Here is an 18,499-nt window from a genome sequence, read left to right as displayed (position 1 = left end):
AAAGCAATCACACTTCAACCATTAATGTTCTCACTGAAATTGCAAAGCATCATGCTAAATGTACCAGCATCCCTCTGACAGAAATATAAGAGCACCTATTCACCAGTGTAATGGAAAAAGTTAGTGATTGCATATACTGAAGTGATTGAGCCAACAACTACTCTCATGAAAGGAAAAAACCTTGATTAATAACAAGTGCCACTAAAAGAACAGATTGTTTTTTAAGGAATGAATCACACAGAAAGTAGTAATAGATTGTGTCCTTGTCCATTGGCTGGCAATTGCTAAGGGAAAGAGCACAAAGACAAACGCCTGAAGATCAGCAACAGTTTTGCTAGAAGGATTTAAGAATGAATTTCTCCCTCCTCCCCATGTGCAGGTGTATGAGAGAAGGTATTTCATGATGATATGTTTCTGGAAATCTCTTTATGTTAACTATGCTGCTCTTTTAATGGTTTGTACTTTGTGTTAAAGTGAGGAGGATGCAGGTGGTTCTACTACAAAGCACTGCTTTTGTATTTTAAGTCAGCATATTATTTCTATAAATCAAAATAATAACTGTGCCTTTGCATAGTCCTAAACCCTGAAATGTGCACACACCCCTAATTTGAATAATTTTAATTCAGTAACACAAAAAGCAGGAAAACATTCTCACCTTTAGATAAGGGGAAACTCCAAGGGATGTTTTAGGGTAATGACCAACATTAGATGCAAGGAATGCTCAAAAGCAAAGAAAACTAATCAGAGTCTAAATGAATCAATTATTATGATTCCATAAACCTTTTCTACAGTTATTGAGATATTTTGTTATTTCTAAAAGTGGAAATGCACTGATTTAAAGAACAATCCTAAAACACTGTCATACCACAGCAGTGCTGATTATCTCATGATACCACTGAAAGATTTGTACCAGGTAAAGCCTAAGAACTGCCCAAACAAGAAAATTCCATGCAACTGGTAAAGTTCTATACAGCCATAAATAGCAGTCTCTTAGGCATATTCTTGTAAATCAGCTGCTTTTTATTTATAGTAAATACTGACAAAGAGAACTCAAGAAAGATTTTCAGTCAAAAAGAAGGAAAAAATTTTAAAAGAAAACCCTGAACATTTTTTTCCTTTGCTTTCTAAATAAGAAAATTATTTGAGGCAATGTCTGAATCAGAGGTGATAGTTTTGGAGAAAATAGTGTTTAATGAAGTACATAGATCAGCTTTGTAAAAAACATTTTAGAAGTCACCAGATCTCACTCCAAAATAACTTAGCTATTTTACCATAGAATTGGTGGTCATTACTGATGGATACTCCCTATCCAGATTTAACAACTACCCACGTGAGACTGACAGCACACAAACATGAGACGCCAGTTTTCTGTGAAAGCAGAGGATAAATACACCTCCTCTCTCACATAACTTCAGAGAGAGCCAGGAACTGCAGCCACCACCAACAGCAGTTCCACCATTCCCAGGAATTTCAATCTGACAGTGCTCAACATCAAACACAAGCCTCATCTACACATTCTTGTGCCAGTTCTCCTGCACTTACCCAGCATAAACCAAAGCAAATGCTGCTCAAATTTAGTTCTTGGTCAATATGGGAATTTGTGCTTGAACACTATTTTGTACAAGCAATGCACTGCATCCTTCACTTAAAAATATAATCACAACAGTTTTCCACTCCTTTCTCCTAAAACTTACAAAGCAGATGGGCTGTTCACACAAACACTCATGCAGTAGAAACTCAGATAGCCACCAGGAGGTCTGGCTTCACCATCAGCAGAGTGCAATAGAAAAATCACCTGTGCTGATACAGTGTGCAGGTCTGGATATGGACTTAGTCAGACATTCCATTACTTCCAATTTTTATAAATTTTTCACTTGTTACACTGCTTACATGAACCCATCATAGCTGGAGCAACATATTTGGTGCATCTTTGTTTATAATTGTCTCAGTGCAAACAGGTCTACCTTCTTAAGAGCTACAATCCTAATCTCTTTAGCAATATCACTAACTAGATATTGGCTTTTTTTCCCTGAAAACACCGAGATTTGTTACTCTGCAGCAAATTGTTTCAGACACAATGTCAGAGAATTGCAGCTTGAGAAACCTGCTTGGTGAAAACAAAAAAAAATCTAAACACAGATAAAAATAAATAGGTCCTTCCTACTGATTGCCACTGCTATAAAAACCCCATTTTCAAACTGGTATCTACACACTTTTTGTGGGGAAAATACTAATTTATATAGTAAGAGTAGATGAAACTAATTTATATAATTTATATAGTAAGAGTAGATGAAACAGCTGAAATTAGTATTGGAATATTGAAGAATTTGGGAAACTCTGCAAACTGCACCTTTCAAATGAGACAGGCTTTGCCTTTGCGGCAAGCTTGAATATTCTGGCTCTGAATCAGCAGAACACTTAAGTAAATGTCTCAATAGGATAATTATGCCAATAAGTATAAAAGTCATGCCATTGATTTTAGTGGTGTGACTCAAATCTAAGTGCCTACATATTCCAGCATTTTTCTGTATTGTGACCTATAGCAATCATCTAAACAGAAACACTGCCTTCTGTGTTTGTAGCTATTCCTGACCTCAAACAGAAGCTTTGTATTCCACACATAACTCCATATTTTATTTTGAAAACAAGGTAATAGGCTTCCTTTCACTGTTTCAAACTGAGCTTCTTGCTGCTGCCATAAACCAGATCAGTAGGTTCAATAGAATAGAAATAGGAATTGGACATAATCCATACTGATGACACTGTATTATTAATAAATTACCTACTATGAACTTTCCATTAATTATTAAAGCAAATAAATTCTATTTTAAAGTGTTATAGATACTAGATAATTTATAAATATGGGATCATTGAATTATAATTCAATCTTTCCCCCGATCTCTGTCCTTCTATTTCCAAATGACTTTGAAAATGTCCATCCAGCACTATTTGGTGTGACTGTCCATGCACGAACTTGAATGCCACCTGCAGAGCCAAGCCTGCTCTGTATCTGACAGCCTGCAGGAACCATGAAAGGACAGTGGCTGATCCAGAATCTGCTCTTTGCCATGAAGAGATTCTTTGCAGAATCTTCTCCTCTCTAAGAGCACATACTCGCTCCTTCCAGCACTTGGAGCAGTTCCTGTCCCTTGCTCCTGGATGGTGAACTGTAATTGTATTTTAAAGAGACTGAGAAGGAAAAAAAAAGCAGCAAACTGTGAAGGAGTACGTCCAGTGCTCAAACTTGCCTGTTACTTGACAGGCAAGTAACCTGTCTTCTAGAAATTCACTTTGCTCTCTCACAGCTGATGGCCCCCAGCAGTTCTGCCGTGAGATTGCTGGGACAGAATCTCCAAGTGCTCTGAGTAAGGAATGACTGCAGACATGGCCTGCCTAAGGCAAGTTTGGGGGTGGCAGAGCACTGAGCAAAGGCATGGCTAAGTGCCCAGCATGCTGATGTCAGAGTGCTGCTGCCTGAACTCCGTGAGATGCTCTGAGACAGGTTTGAAATTTCCATTTCTACTTATACAGCACACAGGCAGAGATCCACAGGACAAGTTGTGCTGAAACTGCAAATTTTACACATCCCACTGATGAAAGGCAAGAGCTGGGTGACTGTAACATGTCTGTACCTACCCAAATGAAAGAGTCCTCCTGACACTGGGGATGTGAGAGAACAATTTTTTCCAAGGGGATTTCTGAAGGAGTCGGGGGGAGTAATGCCCTGAAAAATCTAGATTTATCCAAGTTGCTGTCCCTAAACTTCTTGACACTACAAGGAACAAGCCATGCTGCTAAAACAGTTTGGATATATTCAGTATTACTATCTATCTCATTATGTTTTTTATGATGAAAGTTACATGTCAAATCTTCTTAAATGAAGGAATAGAAAATACAGATATAAGTTGATTGCATTGAAATTACCTATTTTTCCAGCAAATACAATCCTGCTGGCTGTGGTTCAGATAGAAATCAAAATAAACCTGCAGTAATTAAATTAAGAGCTTACACAAGAGCTTACACATACTGTCTTGGTTTGGTTTTACACAGTTTCTTCCCATAGTTGACACCTTTTTATAATTTTGGGGTTTTTTTTCAGCTGGAATTATCATGTACAACAAAGAATAGTGTCACCAAAACAGTGTTACTACTGTTCCAACTTTCTCACCTGCAGAAGTCCTGGCCTGCTGCACCTATTCTTTTTTAATCCAAGTACTCAGCTACTTGGGTTAAACAAAAAATAAATTACTTTGACATGACTACAGTTGTAGTTTTAAGATTTGGAAGAATGCCTACCAGGGATTAGACGAGATCAGTCTGCTTACACAGAGTTTTATCTGAGTCTCAAGAGTCACAACTTTAGTATACTAAGCTACCTGAAAGCTATCTAACATTTAAAATCCAAGAAAATCTCAAAATCATTTTTCTGGGAATATAGAGGAGTTGCAGTAGAGGTTGCTGCAAGCAAAGAGATTGCTGGTTACATTATTATTTCTGGTATTATTATTTGTTAGTTGTTAGAACAATGATTACTTCAATTATTACTATTATTACTGCACCATTATGTGTAGTCTTAAGTGAAGTGGAGCTTGGACAGCAGTATTTTAGAAGCCATGAACCACTGAGGAGCAGCATGAATGCTGTGCTTGGTCTCACAGCTCCAACTTGAGAGAGCAGGGAGCTCAGACATGAGCCTAAACACTCCTGGAAGTTTGAGAAAAAGATCTGGAAGCTACCATCTCACTGCAAGCCTGGCAGAATTTCACTGGGATAAAAGTCACTTTTGAACTCTTGTGCCTGGCATGATTTGAGTTCCTCTATGATGTTTGATGTTTGTAGCCTCACTGTTCACTGGCAGCCTGAGGAGGGAGGCTCAGTGCTGATCCTCCAAACCAGGCACCAAAGTGTTCAGGTTCAGCAGCATCCCCATGCCCTGGGAGCTGCTCTTTGGTGCCACAGGCCTCCCTTCTGCTGGAAAGCATTACCAGCCAGGAGATGAAAAGAGCAGGATGTGATCACACTTGTGGATGTACAGGTGAAATTTGTCAGGCAGAAGATATATCTGTAATCACTTACTGCCTTTTTGGTGCTGGCAAAATGTATCACAGAAGGTACAATCCTTCTAATGCTAACAAAAGCACATACTGCTATTATTTATAGTATATAGTGATCAGCTTTATTTACTCCAAAAAATGTTTTCTATATAAAATTATGGCCTACAGGCAGAAAACCAAAAATATAATAATACTGTAACTATCTCTGGTCTTGGGTCAGCATTTATCTTTGGAATTATTCATTTTATCTTTCCTGTTACTGATTCACTGGTTTACAGAGGTTGGAAGAACCACAAAACATCTCTACCACATGTGCTTTTGGAAGCCTAAATGCAGACAGATGATTAAGCCAACTTAATACATCAGTGATTTGCAAAATAATATTTTAAAGATTGTAAAATAATTTGAACTGTATAAGAATACATTTATCTTAAAGGACAGAACTCTGGAATATTGCAAGAAGCTGTCGCCATGGTGCACTACTGAAAAATTGCATTGCTGGAATTCTACAGCAGTTCCATTTTTTTATTTTATGTACATAATTAAAGGAATAATGAAATTTCACTGCTAGATAACTCAAGATTTCTCCAAGAAGTGCTTTTATTCTGTGCTTAAAAAATACTTTTTGATGTTGTAAGTAGAAACAATGAGAGTTCATGAGATCACAATTCAAATGGTAGTGTACATTTACATGTGATTTATAGTACTGGACAGTGTGAAAAAAACGCCTTTACATCATAGATTTCCATTAATATCAAAATAAGGTTTTGTTACACAAAAGACCAAGGAATAAAGTGTACTACTGTCTGCTTTGGTGTCTCTGGAAGTTACACCGACACTGTAGTCCTGTCTTGGAATTACTTGGCAGTAAATTGCTAATGGATTGTGGAGGGAAAGTTGGAATGAGGCTCCATTCCAGTGAGACAAGCTGATGAGAAATGAGCATAACAATTTGGCAAGTACATTCTGACACTGGATAATTCAGTATTTACTGCCCTACATTAAGACATCATAGTTAGGTGTAGCAAATTAGAATCAAAAGGTTTATGTTATCATACAGAATACACTGCAAAATTTAAACAAGATATTTATGTAAAAAAAGGGGGGGAAGAAGAAAGAAAAAAATAATAAAATGTCTGTCAAAGTAAGAGAAGACTTTGCTATTTGACATTTGAATTGCTCACTATTCCTCTTGCTAATTTGCAACTGGGGCTAAACTTTCAACAGTGTAAAACTGATTGAACATTGAACACAGTCATTCTAAGAGAGTTTCTAAACTCCAACAAGGTGAATACTACTATTACAAAACATTGTTAGTGTTTTTATTTCCTTCTCATTCTTCAGATTATTTCATAATTTAGCTCAAGCAATTTAAAAGCTCAAGATAGACCAGAGCTCTGATGGAATAATCAAAGATTAGCTTCAAACGTTAGATTACAGAGATTGGAAACTGTGAGCCCCGAGCATTTTTTGAAACTAAACTCTATGGATGTCCAAGAGGGTTCACAAAAAGCGGAGGCAAGCAAGAGAATGGTTTGTTTCCACTGTCATAGCATAGCTGTTACCTACTTTTAGCTTAGGTTAAATTTTCTAGAAGTGAATGCTCACAGAGATTCAGGAGGTTACTGTAATGTGTTATTAATGCTTGTAAAGTGCTCTCACAACCTTTAATAAAAGTGAAAAGGACAGTGTTGTTGCCAAGTATTTTTCATTGATTGCCTGGAGATTCCCAGCAGTCATTCTCCTGTTTCACTATGGCAATATTAATAGAGATTCTCTGATATGAAAACCAGGAGAAATGAATGTTTAAGATCCTCAGAGCAAACCATCCACTGTATGGATGTAATCTCAAGCATTTCAAATGGTGCTGTATCTAGAATAGAAACTGCAGAGCATGCTTCATCTTTTATGGCATATAAATCCACATATGTCTTGAAAGTATGAATACCCCAAAGATCCATTACACAAATTGTCCAGGAAACCACAGTTCATCTTGAAGGCCTGTAACCCTTTGCAGTGGTGAGAAGCCACATGTTGACAGATATTTCATGTGCTTAAGAACTTCCCTAATTGTACAAGCTAAGAGGAATTTATGAAATAACAGCATAAGACACTGTTTATGAGGGTGGTGTCTAATCACATACCTAGTATGCTTAAGAACACAGATAAATCACATTCTTTCATCCATAGCATAAGGTTTGTTACTGTTCAATAAGCACAATAAGCTGCTCCACAAGAAAACAGATATTTTTCTGTGTTTACAGTTGAAACTGCAAATATAATAAACCATAAACATGATCTCAGCCAGCCACAAGCGTGATAATGGGGTTTTGTTTTAAACATAGAAATTATAACCTGAAGGTAAATGTTCCTCTGGCTGCAGGACAGGTTTTTTCACATCAAATATCAGCATCTTCCAGGCAAACAGGATATATTTACCATGAGGAAGAGGGAGATATTCAGAGCACACAAGGAGGGGGCCAGTCTGATTCCCTTGGCAGAATCCTGCAAATTCCCTGCATTCACACGTTTTCACTGTGGACCCTCCCATGTTGGAAAGGTGCAGATTCTGACAAAATTCCTCTCCCAAACTTGGCATATTAATTAGATCTCTTTCTGTTGTAGAATCTTCCAGATAAGCTCACAAAGTGGCCTTCCCTTAGTCAGGGCATTTTCAATATCCTTTTTCTGACTGCAAAGCCATGTATTTTCACTAGAATATTAGGAACAATTTTGTCTCAAAATTCCACCTTCATGTTAATATCAGTCATTGGGGTAAAAACTCCCTTATGTCAGTGAATGAGTTAAAAATTACTGGGGGATACAGACACTCAGACATCCCAGATATAACACTGTAATCATTTAAGTCTTGATTTTGTTTCAACAAACCAACTGTGTTCAGTATCAGTAGGGGTCCCAATTAAACTGCATACATAGTTAGTACATAACTCATTTTAGGCACCATTTCAGTGTAAGATTTTTTTTAATGTCATCTGCACTAATCATAAGATAATTATGTTTATAAGAAGCTAATAATTACAAAGATTATCTGTTTTAAGTTGTTAATGTGCCTCACCAACACATGAAGAAGCAGGAAGGTTTGGAAGGTAAAAAAGTCAATTTTTCTTAAACCAGAAAATATAAGGGAATCTTTTTATAATAAATTTGAGATGTTTATCTATTGAAAGAAGAGCTTTGAAATGCAATTATGAGGAATTGAAAGAAAATTGAAGAGCAACAGACAAATCAAGTGTGCTTTATATTCTAATCCTATTAAGAGTAGTTAAATTAAAGCTTAATCAATTTTTTTTAAGATGGATCCTGTCGGTAACTGATTCTACACAAGCATCTCATCTTGCTTCCATAACAATGGTAGGGAGTTAATATATAATAATTAATATAGAGAATTATTATAATTTTGTTAAATTATAGAAATGTTTGTTGTTTCATCATCTTTTTCAGTGTCAGAGACCAATACCATGAGAAATTTTAGCAGACATGAGGCAGTAGATGGGCAACTTAGAAGACAACTCTGCTGTAAGACACAGTCACAGCAAGACAGGATTCAGAAACCTGGAAAACCCAGTTATTTGGCAAATCTAAAGGATTTACATAGCAAAGCCAATAATCTACACATGTAAAAGTAATTTCTGAGAGAAGTTCTAGGAAATACTTCAGGAATGCTTCTTTCAGTGAGCCATTTCCATCATCAGCTCTGGATGTGGAGGGACAGCCCTCAGCAACAAATCTGCTTTATAAACACACCTACTGAACCCAGTTCTACTTATTGCTGACAAATACCACTGGCAATTTTCTGCCTGGCCTATGGCTTTCCATGGTCTGATGATTAAACATTTTTTCCCAGCTACTTAATAACACCCTTTACACAGCTTGAAAAGCAAAACTATAAATAGCATCCTTGAGAGAGACCCTAGAGGAGATGTGTGGTTAACACTCCCAAACCAAATACATGATATTTTATGTTGAAAAGATGAGAGGCCAACAAACTTTCTAACCTGCTGGTTTTCATATAAAGACCCTGAGGTGAAAGCGTATTAAGGAGCCACTGAGCCTGCTCTGCACCAGCTAATATTAGTTTGAACTTGACCCTGGGAAGGGATGTGAGAAGGCAGAAAAAATGAGTGGGCAAAAAAAGAAAAAAAGAACTGAGATCCTGATATTGTCTCTTGTGCATGTCAGCAGCGGCTGCAGGGGTGGCCACTGCAGGCTATACTTTTGCAACTCAGGAAAGGTTTATATTTTTCAGACCATATCTGCCTTACCTCCTTAGCCTGTCAAGGCTAAATCACTTTACTACTCTTCTCTGTCACCTCTAGTTATGCCTGCCTTGCTCTATGTTATTGGAATCCTAAGTGACAGAGCAAAAGTCAATTCCAAGTATTTTGGACAGATCTATTATCAACTACAAAGGGTAGTACAGCTCTAAGTGCTGAAACAGTTTAAGCCTTTTAATACAATACCCAGTGTTGCACTATGCACATCTGAAGAACATAAATCGAGACTGACCCAAAAGTGAATTTTAAATAACTTCAGAAATGTTAATTATATTCAACAGTTCAGTATTAAGATGTCAAACAATCTTACAGAGGACTCAGTAGTACAGAGAAGCACACTTAGCAACTACTCCTATCAGTCATTTGTGTCCTGTGGCTACATCAACAGTAAATCTCTTAAACACAAACAACAAAACCCTCAATGTATGCAAGAACATGCTGGTACTTACAGATTCTTTACAATTAACATGCCTAACATGATCACATTTAGTGCTCAACAAATAATTTTTTAATGTCATTGATCCTGGATTTTTTTAAAGCTACTTTTGGTTGCTTTGACAGATGTGCTATGCTGCATTTCATTACTTTTTCTCCTTACCTTGTTCTTTTGTTTTAGATAAGTGATGAGGCCTTCGAAAAAGATTAAGTACTGTCAGGCAAAGCAATGGCCCAAACACGGATTTAATTGGAACCTCAAATCCTGCGGAAAGAAAAATAAAAGAAATTAAACCATTAATAATTTAATTTTACTAGCAGACAGAGTGAGTTCATGTATCCTGCTTTAGGTAGCTTCCACTGCACTTCTTTGTATTTGATTTCAATAGGTATGCAGCCTGCTAGTCAAACCATGGTGGAAAAATAATCATTAGCAGGAGATTTCAGGGGGGTGTGCACAGCTACTAACAAGTGCTGATGGGTCTCATCTGCAGAAGTAATCCACTGATGATTGGTAATGTCAGAATTTACTTGATTTAAGCTTTAAGTTCAAAAGGCATTTTTTTCTGAAAAACTTAAGAATCTTCCCATGGTGTAGCATTCAAAATGCCGTGTCCTTGTGCTGCTCTTTGCCCCGTGAACACGTGACAGAGCACAACCATTATACAGAATGTGACTCAAATGCTGCCAAGTCATAATGCTAAACAATTCACGCTTCAAGACAAAAGCCACTGAAAGAAATTTCATTTCTTTCAAGATTGGAAAGGGCTCTAAACATAAAAACCTCCATAAAAGTAAACAATAAAAGCAATTTTTTAGAGAGTCAGAGGTTATAAGTTGTGGTATTGGGCAAGCGACAACCAAATAACCAACAAAATAAAGCAACCCAGAGTATGAGTAACTTGCTTATTTTTGTAGTAAAATATCTCTGCATTAGTAATTTTTATTCAGACATACAGTACAAAAATCTCAGGTGCATCACAGAACAACTCTAATATTTTGGTCACAGAATTACACTTTAAATTTCAAAAGACCACAAGACCAGACTCTTACACAGTACATGGCATTAATACAAATTATTTCAATGGACCAGGAATAACTTCCCATGTAACCAATCTGACCAACAGAGCTATAATTTCCAAGCTCTCAAAGCTACATTGGGGAGAGGGCTCGTTTCATTTTCCTGCTTTGCTGTTATTGCACAACAAATACATATAAGTTTAATTTGGGAATACAATCTGATTTATGTACCACGACCTCAGTCACACTAGGCCAGTGGAATTCAGTAAACATTCTGAAGTAGGCAAGGAGTTATCATTAAGTGTGTTCAATTACATACATAGTTATTATTAAATGTGGCAAATATATCTAAAGCCTGTACAGAAAGTGCCATTTCAAACTGCTGTAAGACCATAATGCAAAAGCTCCTTGCATGATGATAGCTTGTATGGATATTGAATTCATTTTTTTATTGTTTGTTGATTGAGTACTCCAAGATGCTATGTGGGTTTTAAAGACTAAAGATGTCTATGACTATGACATAGACATAGCAACATTTTTCATTAAAGTTAATTTTCTGGAGAACTAATTTACTGAAATGTCTCTCCAAGCATCCCATCAGAAGCATTTTTTAGAATGAAGAGGTAATCTGTGGTCAAGACGATGATAATATAAACGTTCCATGCTCAGATTATCTTGTACATCATTTCCTTTCCAGAACTGTTGAGCTAAAGGCACGACAAGGAGTATGTGACAGTCTGCTTGCAAAGCTGCTGCAGAGGGAAAGCAGAGGCAGATTCTTTGCATGGCATAGAGACTGTGTCAACAAAAGCTGCAATGACAAGATGAGATCTCTGTGCATGGTCCCATCTGCCCCATGATGCTCTCCCAGGAGCCCAGATTGCAGCAGAGACATGCAGGGAGGCTGCGCCAGAGCCAGAGCACAGCAGCTGATGGGGCAGGGCTGGTACCCTCCCCAGCCAGGCAAACCTGACTCCGGCACTCAGCTCAGGGTCCGCATCCTGCACCCACTGTTTCCAGCGGCTCCTGGCTCAGCAAGACCTTTTCTACTGCCCAGCTGTGCCCACCTTGCCTCAGCCTCAGATGGAGTCACGTCATTAAGTGCACAGGCCCCCAAAGAAGGGCTGGCAGGAGCACTGGGAATTTTAACTTGGAGCTGGAACCCAAAGCAGAAGCAGGCTACCCTGTCAGCTGCAAAGCTGAAGTCCTCACATTGAGCTAAGGACATACCTGTGGATTTCTGATGTACCACAGAGAGAAAGCAGCAATGCTCAGCACTGGTAATTCAGCCTCAGATATTTTTAGAGGTTTATGACTGTCTTTTCTCCCAAAATTCAGAAATGAGCTTGAGGGGAAAACAGGCTATTTCTACCTGAAAACAATTCTTGGTCTAAATATCACTCTTTCACTTACTTCTCCATCAATAAATTATTTTAAATACAACTACTGTGCTTCCTGGTGTTCATTTCAAAAATGTCTTGCAAACTGCAAGCTCTCTAAGCAGCACTGCTCCCTTTAGCACAAAGAAACATTTGAGTCAGTCATTTAATACATAGCCATTCAAAGATATTACTGAAGTTTCACAGGAGGCAATTTCAGAGCCTGGAGCTCTAAATGACACTCAGACACTGAGTCCCCACCTAATGTTTACTTACCTATGAAGCTATAAAATAACAAATACAAAAATAACAGCAATCACAATAGACATCATTACACTTCTGTAGCAAAACCTGCCAGAAACAGGACAATATCCTATCCTGAGCAGTAAAAGCAGGACAAATCAGCTGTTAGGTCCCCTCTGGAAATTTGTGAACCCTTGGGACATTCAGATGCTGTGCAGTATACGAGACAAAGGAACATGCCAGTTGGGATCCATGAGAACAATAATTGAAAAAAAACCCAACAAAATTGTTCAAGAGCCTTACTATAAATATACTTATTGTTGCTTCAGGCATAGAAAATGCAATAAAGTGGTGAACAAACCACACAATGTCTTCAAATTAATTCACATTCACAGAAATGTCACAAAGATAATTTTGGGGGCAACTGACTCCATCTAACTAACAAACTGAGTATTTATTTAGAGAGTGACTGCACTGATTGATTTACTGCAAACACATTTTGTACTGCTTTTGCTGTTGTATTACAACCACCAAAATTTTAAACCTTTGAAATTGTGCCACACCTCACCAAATTGCAATTTACTATGATATTAGATTTTTTTATAAGTTTACCCTACCATGATGAATATATGCTTGGAGTGGAACAAGAGAAGAAATGACAGCATCTCCTCCACAGCCTGTGTTTGTGAAAGAATATACTTGAAAGAAAGAGCATGCAAGACATGCTTGACATGTCCTTGGGGTATTATTAAAAGCTCATGAAATAAAATAATTCAAAGACGACAGCTCTGACTTTAACCACCACTGGGGACAAGAGATCTTTTACTTAAGACATGCCAGTCATTCACAACCATAACTGAAATCATACAGAAGATGTATTTTAAAACCCAGTGATGTAGATACAAACACCAAACCATAAAGATCCTATGGGTGACATAAAAATACCACAAAGTTTAACTAGAGCTACATTTTTTGTAATAATATTAGGCCAAAGTTTAAAAATGTACCCATTTTAAATTGATAGCATTGAATGATAAAGAAAACTACTATACACACACACACAGATATATATATATATATTTAAGTATATATAAATCCATATAAAACCCCACATAGAATATGACTCTTTATTAAAGAGGAAATCTTCTCCTCCAGGCTGTTTCCTATCCAATGCCACATCTGGGCCATACTATCTTGGCTCTCTAGCAGTGGTCTGAGCTTGTTCAAAACTATTGAGATTCATAACCTGGAATCTTTTACATTTTATGTAGCACTGCCTTTTAAGTGGATGTATTTCATTAAACATATTCTTTCCTAAGCTTCAGAGTCTGTTCCACTTCTGTGAATTCCCTTCATTTCCTTTTTGACAGTCCTACAGTTAACTCTCTACAGAGATATAAAGCCAGCTGCAGCTCACATTATAATGTGTGTGTGTGTGTGTGTACACACACAATTTACATGAGCTCTCATCTCACCCAAAGTTATCTTCAACAATTTCTTTTTAAAAAGTAATGAGATTGACCCACACGAAACCTCAGCATTTGAAACACGAAATATCTTGAACAGAAAACTGATGGAGTCTGGTTCAAAGCTAAATTTTTAATTTCCAACTAAACTTTCCAAGTGTGAATGCTGATCTCATTTCTCTCCTGGTGCAATAGATGGTGTTTAGGCCAGAGCACACACACACACACTGCAGCCTCCCTGCAATCAGACACAGGGCTGCTCACAGGGGCTCCCCACCCAACCCTTGGAGGCTGATAACTAAACTGCTTTGAGGATTGCCATGCTCTGGGAACTCACTGCTTTTCTGAGCTCTCTCTCTTCATGAAATGTGTTTCAAAATAGGTTCAAAGTTACCAGGGAAAAAACCCAGAGAGATGTGAGGCATAAACCTCCATTCCTTGGCAAAAAAGACTAAAAATATATTGCATCTCACACATTTTCTTACTATAATTAACAAACTAAAAGACCAATAAAATCAGAAAACTGCATTTAAACTGTGTGTTAGAATCTGTTTAGTGGTGTGATGTCCTAATCGACTTGAAGTTAACAAAGTTCAGATGTTTACTTCAGCAGTTAAATATTCAGAGGATAGAATTGCACAGCTTTTAGACACAGAGTCCCAGGGGGATTCTAAATCATTCCAACACTTTTGAAAAAATTGCACCTTTTAGAGACACATCCCTGCTCTCCATTGCTGAGAGCCAGAAGGAGACACTCTTTCATTTGGAGGAGAGGTGTGATGTTCAGATTATTTCAGTGCTCCCTGTTCTTGCAAATGCAGCTCAGTTATCAATATTGAGATCCCATGAATAGATCACCCTTGCTTCTCTTCAATATTAATTATGTGATAGGACTTTGCTTTTTAAATATTAGGGTAAAGCATCTTGGACTTTTGATTCAAAGTTAGCTCTTCACATAACAAGTTCTAAAGCTGATACTATTTATTCTCAGAAAAATATTTACTGTTTTTTTAAGGGAACTTCTGGCTTTCATTTAGCAGCTGCTAGATTTTTTCTTTGTTACTGTTGAATTGCTTATAAAAATACAAAAGTAACAGAAGATTTGTTGCATGCTTCCTTTTGTATGTTTGTATCTTTTGAAATTAGTTATAACAGTACTTTTATATTAATAAGAAGCCCATTAATAACAAGCTAAGCTGATTATTAGATAGTGGTTTTATCTTTATCAAGTATGGATGTCAGATGAGGCTGTACAGAGTAGTTCAAGTTGCATTTTCTAGTGTGGAGAGAGTCATGATTTTCACAAGTTTAAATCTGTGTGGCTTCCTGACAGAAGAGAAGGCTTCAAACATGGGCTTCCTCCAGTTGAGAAGTGTTTGGAGACTTTTAGAAAGAAATTTTAGACTTTTAGTGTTAAAGAAATTTAACACTAATAAAGCAGTTAAAGCTTTGAAAGCATTTTTCCAACCCAAAAATTCGTGATTTCTTACACTTTCTTCTCTCTTACCTTCATCTCTGGAAACACCTGCCTTAATTTGTTCTGAAATCTTCTACACCATGTTTTAGCCCATAATGTGTATCCAGACTCAGTTTAAGGCACATTTTCATTGTGCTTAAGGATTTTCCTCTTGCAGTACCACACCTAAGATTTTATATTAATCTTTCAGGCCAGACCAAAACCTGGCCCTTGGAACAGATTCAAAATTCAGAGTGCTGAACAAACATACATTGTGGTTTTTGAACACCAATCCCTTTTCTACCAATATATTAAAGGCTGGCTGAAAGAAAACAGAGTAGCACTTTCTATTTGTGCTCTCTTCCCTCAAAGAGCTTACATCCTTCTACCTTAGATATATTTTCAATCTTCGTACTATCAAAAAACAATTTATTTCAATAAAAACCATTTAATTCAAATTTTTCTTAGGCTGCTTCTGTAAAATAAATTTCCAACCAATGAACAGATTTTCTTAGTATTCCCACTCTCTCTGTTATTTGCTGCTATGATAATCTAAACACATATTCATGCCAGTCCCTACCCAAAAGGTCTCAGCAATACCATGTAATTACTTAGTTAAGCTTCTAATTCGTTTGTTGTTAGTTTTGTTCCTTTGAAATTCCCTCATTAAGTTATTGCAGGGAGCTGTGTTTGCACAGTAAAAGAAAAAAATACAAGCTCTTTATTGCATTCTTTTAATACCCCTTTTATCTTTAAACTAGCTAATTAGCATATTAATTACCTAGATATAGTAGACACAATCTTACAATTAACTGTGGGTACAACAATCTACTGATTTGGTGTAACACCATTTGTACTTACATCATAATAACATCTTCACTTGCTCTGATATACTCTGTCAAGTACTTCCAAATTAAAACAACTGGTATTGGTAGACATGTATAAATGATAAGTATTCAAGTGAATACTTATTTGTGTACTTTGTCAAAAGCTTCCAGTCCTAACAAATAAATACACAAAGCTTATTAATTACATAAGAGGTGAAATTACATTTGCCAAATATATTAAAAGCTTATTCCTTCTCTATTTTTACAATCAACACTTCTATTTGTTTGATTTAGACCTAACTGCTTTTCTTGCCAACTTCCAAAATTTCAGTGGAGATGATCTTCCTTTGTATACCAGTAACAGCTCTGAATGAGGAAAACACCCTGGAAAATGAATGAACAAAGCCCCATTCCCTGCTTGGATTCCAAGTGCTGCTGAGGGGCACTTTGGGTATTACCAGAAGCTCACAGAATATAAACTTGCCATCACTGCCCATGTCTGGCTTTTCTCCTGCTCATGTTCCATCTGCAATGGGTGTAATTACACCAAGAAATTTACCCTTCCAAACCCTTTACTCATTCCCACCCCAAACTGTGCCTTCCAGAACAGGCTGAGCTGGGAACAGACACCAGGCGAGGCTATTTCAGAACAAACTAGGTCAGTAATCAAGTCACAATGGAACAAATTCTGGTTCACAGTGAAATGAAAATTATTTTCCACTCGCAGCTTAAGTAGACTACAGTTGGGTCAAGAATGGTCAAAATGTGTCAGTCAAGAAATTTCTGGTGGCAATTTCAGCATAAGTGCCTACACCACCAAGTATGATTGATCTACTGGAGCCATAATGTTACATTTGCTGTAGCTGAGCATTTTTCAATACAAAGAATTAATTTTAATGCAACATTCCAGTAATGCCCTCATGAAACTATGGTAGCTGAGAGGTATGTTTGCACATGAATTGAAAGGGACACAAATATTTAGAGCACAAGCCTGAGAGTGTGAATACAAAATGAGGATCTGAATAGTCATGCACTGACTCCAACAAGTTTATTCTGAGGGTTCCATGGGTGACTACATTGGCAAGTTCTTCTCCACTGCAGTTGTTCCTGACAGCTCCAGTGCACAAAAAGCTCTGTCCCTGTACAATGTGGTAAGTGCCAGCCCATTCTGCAGTATTCCTTTCCTTTCTGTGTCCTATAACTCTCCTCAAGTCCTCTGAGCTAGGGCAAAAATCCAAGGCAATTTAAAAAATAAAAAGATTAATTACAGGCTGACCACTTATCATATTTCTATCATTGCAACAGCATATTGATGCATTTATGAAGTCACATATTTGAGACAACAGTATTTCAAGCTTGCTGTGGAATTGTGGGAATGTACAGAATGTACATTGCATTTTTTTATTTCAGAAATCTTGCAGACCTGGACATTGTATATTCAGTTTCATATAGACATTGATGTATCAGATGATTTAGAGAGTATATGCTTTGCATTTGTTTGAAATATCTCTGACAAGTAGATATTTTTGAATTAGTGATCTAAAGATTTTTTTTTGATGATATAATTATGAGCTGGAGGCTGAATTTTTAGAAGTGAATATGGTTGTAGATTTGCAATTCAAAGAAGTTACTTAAATTAACAAAAATGCCCTAAAAGAACAGCTGTCTACCTGACTGATCCAAGAAAATGAACACTGAAAATAAACAGCTGCCCCATGGAAGACTATGTGATAAAACTAATCACCCTTTGCATAATGTATTTATTTTCCCCTGTGCTTATTACAGACCTGGTGAACCTTCAAAGCTATAAATATTTAAATGTTACAGACATCCCAGACATGTGAGTTCAAATGAAAGTAGGATTTCAGTAGCCTGACTAGAGCAAAACTGAATCTCTTAAAGAAACCAGTTCTGATTGTTATATAACACTCCAAAACATGCTTTATTTCTTTTTTCCAAATGCTTGTTTTTGTTATACTGACAAATTGTTTTTAAAAGGACCTTTTTTTCTGAAATGTTCTCCACACAAGACTCAGTGTCTGGACAAAGGATACATTTCCACTAATGTCATCACAGCAACATATTAGAGACAGCAAAAAAAACCCCAGTACTTGTCTAAAGTTACTAGGACAAATATCCCTGGGTATTATATTTTATCATAGATCCTCCAGATTCAAGTCACTGAAATTAACCAAGTAATGACATTATTCAGTAGTTGAGACATTTCAGCCATGTATTCGTCACTTTGAAAAAGCTAGATGAAAGCAGAGATAGAAGCAGGCATGCATCAAAATAATTTCAGAGTTCAAAGCAAGGGATTTAGA

At 37.0% G+C, this 18,499-nt stretch overlaps 1 protein-coding gene across 1 annotated transcript in view; it reads right to left on the bottom strand.

Moving 5' to 3' along the window:
- Positions 1-18,499, bottom strand: part of TENM1 (teneurin transmembrane protein 1) — a 661,862-nt gene that overhangs the window by 458,609 nt on the left and 184,754 nt on the right. Inside the window, exon 3 of the mRNA XM_036401914.1 lies at positions 9,948-10,049. The gene's annotated coding sequence lies outside the window, so the exon portion shown is untranslated. The remainder of the gene's footprint in view (positions 1-9,947; positions 10,050-18,499) is intronic.

This window comes from Molothrus ater, chromosome 14 (genome assembly GCF_012460135.2).
Source record: "Molothrus ater isolate BHLD 08-10-18 breed brown headed cowbird chromosome 14, BPBGC_Mater_1.1, whole genome shotgun sequence".
NCBI lineage: Eukaryota > Metazoa > Chordata > Aves > Passeriformes > Icteridae > Molothrus > Molothrus ater.
Note: the sequence above shows the minus strand (reverse complement) of the source record. Positions and strands in the feature narration are given on the sequence as shown.